The sequence below is a fragment of the Tamandua tetradactyla genome, chromosome 26, assembly GCF_023851605.1.
Source record: "Tamandua tetradactyla isolate mTamTet1 chromosome 26, mTamTet1.pri, whole genome shotgun sequence".
Lineage (NCBI taxonomy): Eukaryota > Metazoa > Chordata > Mammalia > Pilosa > Myrmecophagidae > Tamandua > Tamandua tetradactyla.
Genome location: NC_135352.1, coordinates 39587173 through 39598152, shown reverse-complemented (window position 1 = coordinate 39598152; position 10980 = coordinate 39587173). Strand labels below are relative to the sequence as shown.

At 36.3% G+C, this 10980-nt stretch overlaps 1 pseudogene across 1 annotated transcript in view; it reads right to left on the bottom strand.

Annotated features, from left to right (window-relative positions):
• Nucleotides 1-6882: 6882 nt before the first annotated feature.
• Nucleotides 6883-10980, bottom strand: part of LOC143669828 (small ribosomal subunit protein uS3 pseudogene) — a 46088-nt pseudogene continuing 41990 nt past the window's right edge. The window contains exon 4 of the transcript XR_013169081.1: nt 6883-7683. The product of XR_013169081.1 is annotated as a small ribosomal subunit protein uS3 pseudogene (transcript). The remainder of the gene's footprint in view (nt 7684-10980) is intronic.

The window sequence follows — 10980 nt, the reverse complement described above, 5'->3', positions numbered from 1 at the left end:
GCAAAGTAGCAACCAAATATGCCTAACCGCTATAAACCAGAATGGTACCCAAACTATAAATTTATGACCACAAAATGAATAATTATCTAAAGTCTTAATGCAGATGGTGGTTTGTTTTCATAATTTTAGGTGGAAAATATCAAGCTTGATTAGAACCTTGAAAAGTAGAGTATGATTCTTTATTAAAATCAAAGCAGCCTGCCCCAATCAAGTTGGGGGAGTGGGATGGTTCAGGGATCTGTTTCCCTTCAGAAGCTCTGAAAGGGGACCAAGAACTGGAAGAAACACCTTTCTATCGTATAGTAGAATATATATACAAGGCAAAGAAATGAAAAAGCAATAGTGTTCAAAGCACTCTTCAACACGTGGTTACAGGACAGAGCCCAGAGTTTGAGATCCTCTCAGATTTTTCCTTCTAGCTGCTCCAGAATATAGGAGGTTAGCGGGCTTTAATACTTTTTTTATCATCACAATCAACTTTTTTTTCTTTCTTTCTTTTTTTTGTGAACATTAACATATATACAAAAAAGCTATAAATTTCCAAGCGCAGCACCACAATTAGTTGTAGAACAGATTTCAGATTTTGTCATGGGTTACAATTTCACAATTTTGGGTTTTTACTTCTAGCTGCTCTAAAATATTGGAGACTAAAGGAGATGTCAATTTAATGATTCAGCATTCATATTCATTTGTTAAGTCCAGTGTTTTATGTATAACCCCACCATCACCTTTGGTCTTTCCATACCTCTCAGTGGATTTTTTTGGGCTACAGAAATTGTAAATTTTTGATATTGTAAGGGTCTGTCACTAATATGGGGTAGGGAGATGGAACTATCTGATGTTCTGGAGAGGCTGGGCTAGGTTTCAGGACTTATATAGACTAGGCACCCATCTGGAGGTTGTAGGTTTCTGGAAAGTTATTCTAGTGCCTGGAGAAACACCTTTCTAAAAGCTACAGAAAACAGCCAAAGGATTTCAGTAACAGGTAAATGCTGAACCAAGGAAATAGCCATTTAATATTGTAGGATTGGCCACAATTCAAGGAAAGATGGCAGAGTAGGGAGTTCCAGGACTCAGTCTCCCACAAAAACAACTATTGAGCAGGCAGGAACTGTCTGAAACAACGTTTTGAAATTCCACAGGCCAGAAGAACACTGTACAGTATCTGAGGAAGAGCAGGAAGAAGAGGCTGAAAAATTATGGTAAAGGACAGTAAGTTGCTCTCCCCATACAGTGGCTACCCAGCACCCATTCCCCATTCTTTCAGCAAGCCACTGTGGGTCCAGTCCCTAGCTAGCTGCTGGTAACAGAAAGGGACTTAAATCCTCTTCCCCGAAAATGGGGGTGGGCACCACTGATCCCTGATCATGGCTTTTGATAAGCAAACTTGGATCACTGATTCCTAGCTCTGAGGGCAGCCATTGTTTCAACTATCCCCAGACAGAGGGAGAGGCAGTGCAAATTAAAAGTGCTTCCTCAGGGCTGTGGAGGGTAGTTAACTAAACGGCTACATTCGGCCAATGAGAGGAAAGGGTAAGGGATATGAGATGTATGAGTTCTTTTTTTTTTCTTTTTCTGGAGTGATGCAAATGTTATAAAAATGCTCATGATGAAGAATACACAACTATGTGAAGATATTGCGAGCCATTGAATGTATAATATGGTTGTATTGCACATGTGTGGATATTCCTCGAGAAAACATATTTTTTAAAAAAAGAAATAAAGATCTGTGGTAAAAGTAAACATTTTGGATAATTATAAATGTCAGTATTATTGTATTTTATTGTGTGGTATGTAACTCCACTTCATACTTGCTACAGGTGCTAAAATGCAAATACACAAAAAATAATGATAAATCTTGGTTTGGAGATATACAATGAACAAAGATATAATTGAGAACAAGTACAAAAGAATGGTGGGGGAACAGAGAGTAATAGAAAAAGTATATATGTATGTTATTTAAGTTAAGTTGATATAAAAATCAAATATGAATTTTATATATCTATGATGTCAAATTTTAAACTCATGGTAACCACAAAGAAAATAGATGAGAAATATATCCAGATAGAAGTGAAAAGGCACTCAATATGGTAACACACACAAAAAAGCAAATAAATAGAAAATTCAGATTTAATGAAGTGAGGGACAAAAAGGGTATGACTTAGAAAGGCCAAATAGCAAAATGGCAAAAAAAGTTAGGTGTTAACAATAGTTAGTTAAAATGTAAAGGGATTAAACTTTTCAGTCAAAAGGCTGAAATTGGCAGAATGGATATAAAAGCATTACCCAATAATAAGCTGTCTTCAAGAAACTCATCTTTAATGAAAAAATACAAGTAGGTTGAGAGTGGAGGGATGGGAAAATATTTACAATGCAAGTAATAATCAAAAGAGAGCTAAGATGTCTATATTAACTTAGGATAAAATAGACTTTTAGTCAAAAACAGGAGGGAAAAGGACAGACATTATATACCGATAAAGTGAACAGTTCAACAGGAAGATGCAATAGCTATAAATATATATGCACCTGCAGCAAAGCTACAAAATATATGAAGCAAATACTGACAGATTTGAAGGGAGAAATTGATGAATCTACATTAATAATAGGAGACTTTAACATATCACTCTCAATAATGGATAGAACGTCTAGTCAGAAGATCATTAAGGAAATACAGAATTTGAACGATACACTAAACCAAGGAGACCTAACAGACATATAAAGAACACTTCACCCAACAAAAACAGAATAGATATTCTTCTTGAGTACATATGTATCCTTCTCCAGGATAGACCATATGTTGTGTCACAAAACAAGTCTCAGTAAATATGAAATATTGAAATCATACAATGTACATTCTCTGACCACAATAGAATGAAGCTAGAAATCAACAACAAAGGGAGAAATGGAAAATTCACAAATATGTAGAAATTAAACAACATACTCTTAAACAACCCATGGTTTGTAGAGGAAATCAGAAGTGAAATTAGGAACTATCTCGAGGCAAATGAAAATGAAAATAAAAACATACCAAAACTTTTGGAAGGCAGCAAAGAAAGTGCTGACAGGGAAATTTATATCTAAACACTTACATTAAAAAAAGGTGAAAGCTATCAAATGAGAAACCTAACCTCACAATTAGAAGAACTAGAAAAAGAAGAGCAAAATAAACCCAAGTGAACAAAAAGAAGGAAATAACAAAGATTAAAGCATAGATAATGAGATAGAAAACAAAACAAAAAATAATAGAATCAACAAACCAAACTTGGTTCTTTGAAAAGATGGATAAAAAATGACAAATCTTTAGCTAGCTAGACTGACAAAGAAAAGAAAAAGCTAGACCAATAACGAAAATCAGAAATGACAAGAGGGACATTGCTACTGATTCTGATGAAATAAGAAGGATTAAAGAGGATACTATCAGCAACTATATGTCAATAAATTAGATGAAATGGACAAATTCCAAAAAATACACAAACTACCTATTTTGGGTCAGGAAGAAATAGGAGATCTCAATGAACCAATTATTAATAAAGAAATAAAATCAGTCACCAAAAACCTCCCAATGAAGAAAAGCCCTGGACAAGATGGCTTCATGGGGGAATTCTACTAAACATTCCAGGAAGATGTAACACCAATTCTGTCCAAACTCTTCCAAAAAAATTGAAGAGAAGGGAACACTCCCTAACTCATTCTATGAGGCAAACATCACCTTTATATCAAAGCCAAAGTTACCACAAAAAAAGAAAACTGCTGACCAATATCACTTATGAACACAGATGCAAAAATCCTCAACAAAATACTGGCAAGCCAAATTCTACATCATATTAAAAGAATTATACACCTTAATCAAGTGGGATTTATCTCTGCTATTCAAGGTTGGTTCAACATAAGAAAATCAATTAATGTAATACATCACATAAAGGAATGAAGGAAAAAACACATAAGCATCTCAATTGATGCAGAAAAGGCATGTGAAGAAATACAGCACACTTTCTTGATTAAAAATCACAGAACACTAGAAATAGACGGAAACTACCTGAACATGATAACAGGTATATACGAACACCCCCCCACACACACAAATAACATTCTACTTAATGGTGATAGACTGAAAGCTTTCCCTCTGAGATCATGAACAAGACAAGGATGACCACTGTCACCACTGTTATTCAACATTGTACTGGAAGTTGTAGCCAGAGCAATTAAGCAAGAAAAAGAAATAAAAGGCATCCAAATTGGAAAAGAAAAAGAAAAACTTTTGCTATTTGCAGATGATATGATCTCATATATAGAAAATCATGAAAAGTCCACAACAAAGTGCCTATAGATAATGAATAAACACAGCAAAGTGGCAGGGTACACCATGAACACCGAAATGTCAGTAATGTTTCTAGAATGGACAACCAGAAGAAGAAATCAAGAAAAAAATTCCATCCACAATAGCAACTAAAAGAATCAAATATCTAAGAATAAATTTAGCCAAGAATGTAAAGGACTTGTGCACAGAAAACTACAAACACTGCGAAAAGAAATCAAAGACAACTTAAATAAATGGAAGGACATTCTTTGTTCATGGATTGGAAGACTAAATAGTGTTAAGATGTCAATCCTACCCAAAGTAATCTCATCGCAATCTCAATCAAAATTCCAAACACCTTCTTTGCAGAAATGGTAATCAAATTTACGTGGAAGGGTAAGTGACCTTGAATAATGAAAGCCACCTCGAAAAAGAAAAATTAAGTTGGAGGACTCACACATCCCAATCTTAAAATTTATTGCAAAGCCACAGTAATCAAAACAGCATGGTACTGGCACAAGGACAGACATATAGAACAATGGAATAGAATTAAGAACTCAGAAATCAATCCTCACATTTATGGCCAACAGATTTTTGATAAGGTGGCTGTATTAGTTTGTTAAGTTGCTGGAATGCAATATACCAGAAATTGAATGTCTTTTAAAAAGGGAATTAAATAAGTTACAAATTTTAAGTTCTAAGCCTATAAAAACATCCAAACTATGGCATCCATAAAAAGATACCTTAATTCAAGAAAGGCCAATGAGTCTGGAACACCTCTGTCAGCTGGGAAGGCATGTGGCTGGCATCTGCTGGTCCTTGCTCCTGGGCTCCATTGCTCTCAGCCTCCATTCCTGTGGGGGTTTCTCACTTTGCTTCTCTGGGGCTGGCTTTCATCTCTTGGCTTCTCTTGGTTCTCTCCAGGTTCTGACTTGCTGAACATTTCATGGGAAGCCACAGGGTAATGTCTGCTGGGCTCCAAGCATCTCCAAACATCTATATCTCTGTTCTCCAAGTGTCAGCATCTGTGTCAACTCTGCTATCCCCCAAATGTTTCCTAATTAAAAGGAATCCAGTAAACAAATTAAGACCTACCTGGAATGGGTGGAGTCACATCTCCATCTAATCAAAAGGTCACACTCACAACTGGGTGTGCCACCTCTGTGAAGATAATCTAATCAAAAGATAGATAATAAAGACTGAGATGGTATAATCTAGGAATGCCTAGAGTGTACAATGATAGTGACTAAATGTACAAATTAAAGAATGTTTTTGCATGAGGAAGAACAAAGGAATGTCAATATTGCAGGGTGTTGAAAATAGATGGTAATCCACCTGCAATATTGAATCAGGATTAAAAGAAATGGCTGCCCCCACAAGATTGTATCAGGATTAAAACATGGCTTATCTGGAGTACGTAATATTTTCATCCAGCACAGTGGCAAAGACCACTCAATTTTTTAAGAATAATCTCTTCAACAGATGGTCCTGGGAAAACTGGATCTCCATTTTCAATGAAAATAAGAAGGACCTGTACCTCACACCATATAAATAAACTAACCCAAAATGGATAATAGAGCTTAAAAAAGCCCAGAACTATCCAATTCTAGAAAAACACATAGGGAAGCATATTCAGGATCCTGTGTTAGGCAATGGTTTCTTACACTTTACACCAAAGCACAAGCAACAAAAGAAAAAATAGATAAATGGAACCTCATCAAAATAAAAAACCTTCTTTTTGACAACATAAATGCCCTTTACACTTTTAAAAATGTTTTTATACTTCAGTAAAATAAAATATAAAATAAATATTTTAGAGATGTTGAGGATTACAAGAGAATGTATGTAATACACAATACCTAGAATATAATTCTATCCAAATTATGATGGCCAGTATAATTATTTCCTCTATGCAATACCTATTTCCTTATTCATCACAAGTCATCCTAAGAAGATCTCACTTGTATACCAATATTCATAGCATTATTTACAATACCCATAAGGTAAAAACAGCCTAAGTGTCTACCAACAGATGAATGAATTAATAAAATGTGATACATATATAAATGGAATATTATTCACTGTAAAAAGAAACAAAGTTCTGGTACATGCTACAACATGGATGAAAGCTTGAAGACTTCATGGTGCATGAAATAAGCCGGACACAAATGGACAAATATTATGATTCCACTTATATGAAATATCCAGAATAGGAAAAATCGTAGACAGAAAGTTGATTAGAGGTTGCCAGGGGCCCATGGTGAGGGGCAATGGAGAGTTACAATTTAAAAACAATAAATACATATTTGTGTCTGTATGGATATCCCACTTCTGTTCCTATAACCTTGAACAATACCTCAGTTAATCAAGGTACTGCCCTCCTAGCGATCAAAATTCATTGACACCAAATTTACTGCCTCAGCAATTTCTCTGATTAGCTCTGCAACTGAAGGCTTTAGAGAATGCACAGAAACATCTCAGTCCAGATGACCCTAAGTACAATCAAGTAAAGACAAGCATCAGTGCTCCCATGGGACAATATGACCCACAGTCTGGACACTGGAATACAGACAAGTCAGGCCATGTGCCTTTTCAAAAAGTTTTATTAAAGGTTTTTATAAAGCCACATCCAGGCTCCAGACTCAGCTGCCATGGAAACACTCTTACACAGTAGGAACTGGTGGGGACATGGCAGGTGGCTCTGGCTTCCCATCCATCTGCTCTGTGATGGGAATGGTGGGCCGGGGCTCATCTTTGGGTTCCACAATGCTCACATGGTCAGTCAGGGGCTTCTTAGAACCAGTCTTACCGCTGGGTTCCCAGGGCAGCATGAGCTTCACTTTGATGCTCAGCACACCCTCTCTGAACAGCACGTGGGGCATGGTGGTTTCAACATGGTGGTTATGGGGTCCCCGCTGAGGATCATTAGGCTGCCCACAAACTTCATGGATTAAGCCCTCTGTACTTGGGGTTTCCAAGACTCCAGGACCTCATAGCCCTTCGTCCCACCCTGTGATGAATGCAGCATGCATAGCAGGTCCTCTGCCCAGCAAGTCCTCCTAGGAGCTGGCACTGCAGAGACTGTGCCTGGGAAATGGCTACCTTCTCAGCATAAGGCGCTACACTGCCCTCAAGGAAGTGAAACCTCTTCTGAACCACAGCAGTCAATTCTCAGATCTGCTTGCTTTTCTCGCTGAGAACATTCTGTATCCTGGTGGCCAGAATAATGATTTCTGTCCTGCTTGGTGTAACTCAAACCTCAGCTCCAGAGTATCCATCTTCAGGTAGCCTCTGAGTGAGAAATTCACACAGTTCAGCTCTGAAGAAGCCACGAGCAAACTTCCTCTTCTTGGAAAGATGCACTGCCATCATGCTGCCACACACTACTGGGAAAAAAAATGAAAATTAAAACCTTTTATTCCTCAAAGGACTTTAAAATGAAAGTAAAATGACAGCCTATACAATGGGAGAAAATATTTGGAAATGCCTTATCCGATAAAGGATTAATATCCAGAATATAGAAAGAAATCCTTCAACTCAAAAACAAAATGATTTAAAAATGGACAAAAGACTTGAATAGACTTCTCTCCAAAGAAGAAACACAAATGGCCAAAAAGCACATGAAAAGATGCTCAACATCATTAGCCATCAGGGAAATGCAAATCACAAACACATACCCATTAAAACAGTGGGTATTTTTAAAAATGGAAAATTACAAGTGTTGGAAAGGATGTGGAGAAATAGGAATATTCATTCATTGCTGGTGGGAACGTAAAATGGTGCAGCTACTGTGGAAGGCAGTATGGCAGTCCCCCAGGAAGCTAAGGATAGAACTATCACATGGCCTGGCAATGCCGTTACAGGGTACACACCCAAAAGAATTGACAGCAGGGACTCAAATAGATATTTTCAAACCAATGTTCATAGCATCACTACTCACAATGGCCAAAAGATGGAAGTAACCCAAGGGTCCATCAACCAATGAATGGATAAACAAAATGTGATATGTATTCAACACTAAAAAAGAATGAAGATATGATACATGAGACAACATGGATGAACTTTGAAGACATCATATTGAGTGAAATAAGCCAAACATAAAAGTACAAATATTATATGATCTTACTGTTTTGAAACAATTAGAATAAACAAACTCATAGAGTCAGAATTTAGAATACAGGTTACCAGAGGATAGTGTGGAGATGGGAGTGGGAAATTAAGGACTAAAATGTATAGGGTTCCTATTTGGAAATGATGGAAATGTCCGCCGCTTACATGGGACATGTCTCTCAGGGGTGCAAACCTCCCTGGCAATGTGGGACGGGACTCCTGGGGATGAGCCTGCCCTGGCACCATGGAAGTGAGAAAGACTTCTTGGCCAAAAGGGGGAAGTTAAATCGAACAAAATAAAGTTTCAGGGGCTGAGAGGTTTCAAATAAAGTTGAAAGGTTATTATGAAGGTTATTCTTATGCAGAATATAGATATCCCTTTTCAATTTTTGGTGTATTGGAGTAGCTAGAGGGAAATACCTTTAACTGCTGAACTGTAATCTAATAGCCTTGATTCTTCAAGATGACTGAATAACTATAGAGCTTTTAAGGTGTGAGTGTGTGGGTGTGAAAACCTTGTGGCTGATACGTCCATTGCCTAGTGTGTGGACAGATGAGTAAGAAAAAAAAAAGACCAAAAAAGAAATAATGGGAGGGTGGGAGGGATGGGGTATTTTGGGTGTTTTTATTTTCATTTTTATTCTTATTCTTATTTTATTGTTTTTGGAGTAATGAATATTTTCAAAAATCTATTGTAATGACGAATGCACGGCTTTGTGATGATACTGTGAACCACTGATCGTACACTTTGGATGATTATATCTCAAAACAGTAATTGAAGGAAAAACACATGATACTGGATGGGATCCAAGAATGGTAGAAAAGGGTCAAAAGAACATTATTGGGAAATAAGAAAAAATTGGAATATAGAATGTAAGCTTTATAGTAATGTTAAATTTCTTGAACTTGATCACTGCACTTGAGGTAGCTACACAAGTGAATATCTTTGTTCATAGGATATGTACATGGAAATATTGTCTGTTAAAGGGTATGATGTGTGCAACCTGCTGTTGAATGGTCAGAAAATTAGATGTATAGATAGATAGATGACAGATAGATAGATAGATAGATAGATAGATAGATAGATAGATAGATAGATAGATAGGATGATATGGCAAAGGTGGCAAAATGTTAAAATTGGGGGATCTGTGAATCTTGAAGTTGGAGTATGTTGGAGTTCTCTGTAATGGGTTTCATATTATTTTTGCAACTATTCTGTAAGTTTGAAATAATATCAAAATATAAAGTTAAAAATACCAAAAGCAAAATCAGTTAGATAAAAATAAACTAAAACACTCTCTTTAGGGAAATGGATATTTGCGTGGCATCGAATTATCACCTGCTGGTGAGTTGTGAATTGCCAAGGGAAAATTGTACCTTAATAGTGAAGACAGCTGTGGTCGCCACCCTGAACGAAGTGATCAATCTTGGCATCACTGACAGTGGAGGGACCAGGCTTAATGCATTCCTCACATTATGCTGCATGAACAACAAGCCTCAGGTATGTGATATTCTAATCTAAACAAGACTGTAGAGTTACAGGATATGCAGAAGATAGAGGAACCAGCTAAATCACCATGAGGAAAGAATAAAATAAATCCAGAATTTGGAACATTCTATAACACAACTGGCCAAGCCTCTTGGAAAAGTCAACATCATGGGGAAAAAATGGTGGGGTGGAGGAGGCTCTTCTAGATTAAAAGAGGCTGGAGACATGACAGTTATAACGTGTTCCTTATTTGGATTCTAAGTTGGGAAAAAAAAACTATTAAAAACAAGATTGTAATCTGAATATGGACTGGGTATTAGGTGATATTAAGGAATTACTATTAATTTATTTACTTGGGATAAAATGGATTTGGTTATGTAAGAAATTACCCTCGTTTGTGCAGAAGTGCTTGGGGCCAATTTGCTTTAAAATAGTCCAACAGCAAAAAATGCAGACAGATAAAGTAAATATGGAAAAATGATAGATATTGGTTAAAGGTGTTGGGTTATGGGTGCTTATGTACTACTTTTCTACTTCTCTGCATGTTTAGTAATTTTTATAATGAAATGTTCAAAAAATACCTTTATTAGCTTAATGATGTCTGAAAATTGGATGTCTCAAAACTGATTTCTCTCCATTCAATAGGACCAGACCAATCGGCCAATTTCACCAAAATTAAAAAATAAATGAATGAATAAAATACTAATAATTAAAAAAAAACCACATCCTCACATGAAAAAACATCTACTAGCAACAATAACAAAAAAGGCAATAATTCAAACTAAAACTACATCAATTTCCATTTAATTGTCTTTCTCTTGTGAGGAAAAAACAAAAACTTTAGGTAGTAAAAGTGACTGGTTTTTGTTTGTTTGTTTGTTTGTTTGTTTTGGGAGGTGCATGGTCCGGGAAATGAACCCGCATGCCTGTTTTTTATGTAAGTTAAAACCAATATAATTTGATTACGTGCTTTTTAAGAAGACAATTTAAAAGTGCAAATGATCCTATTCATCAAAAATTATCTGTTCAATCAACTTCTCAGTGTGTACTGGTTAAAAATATAGAGTACCTGTCAATAAAAATG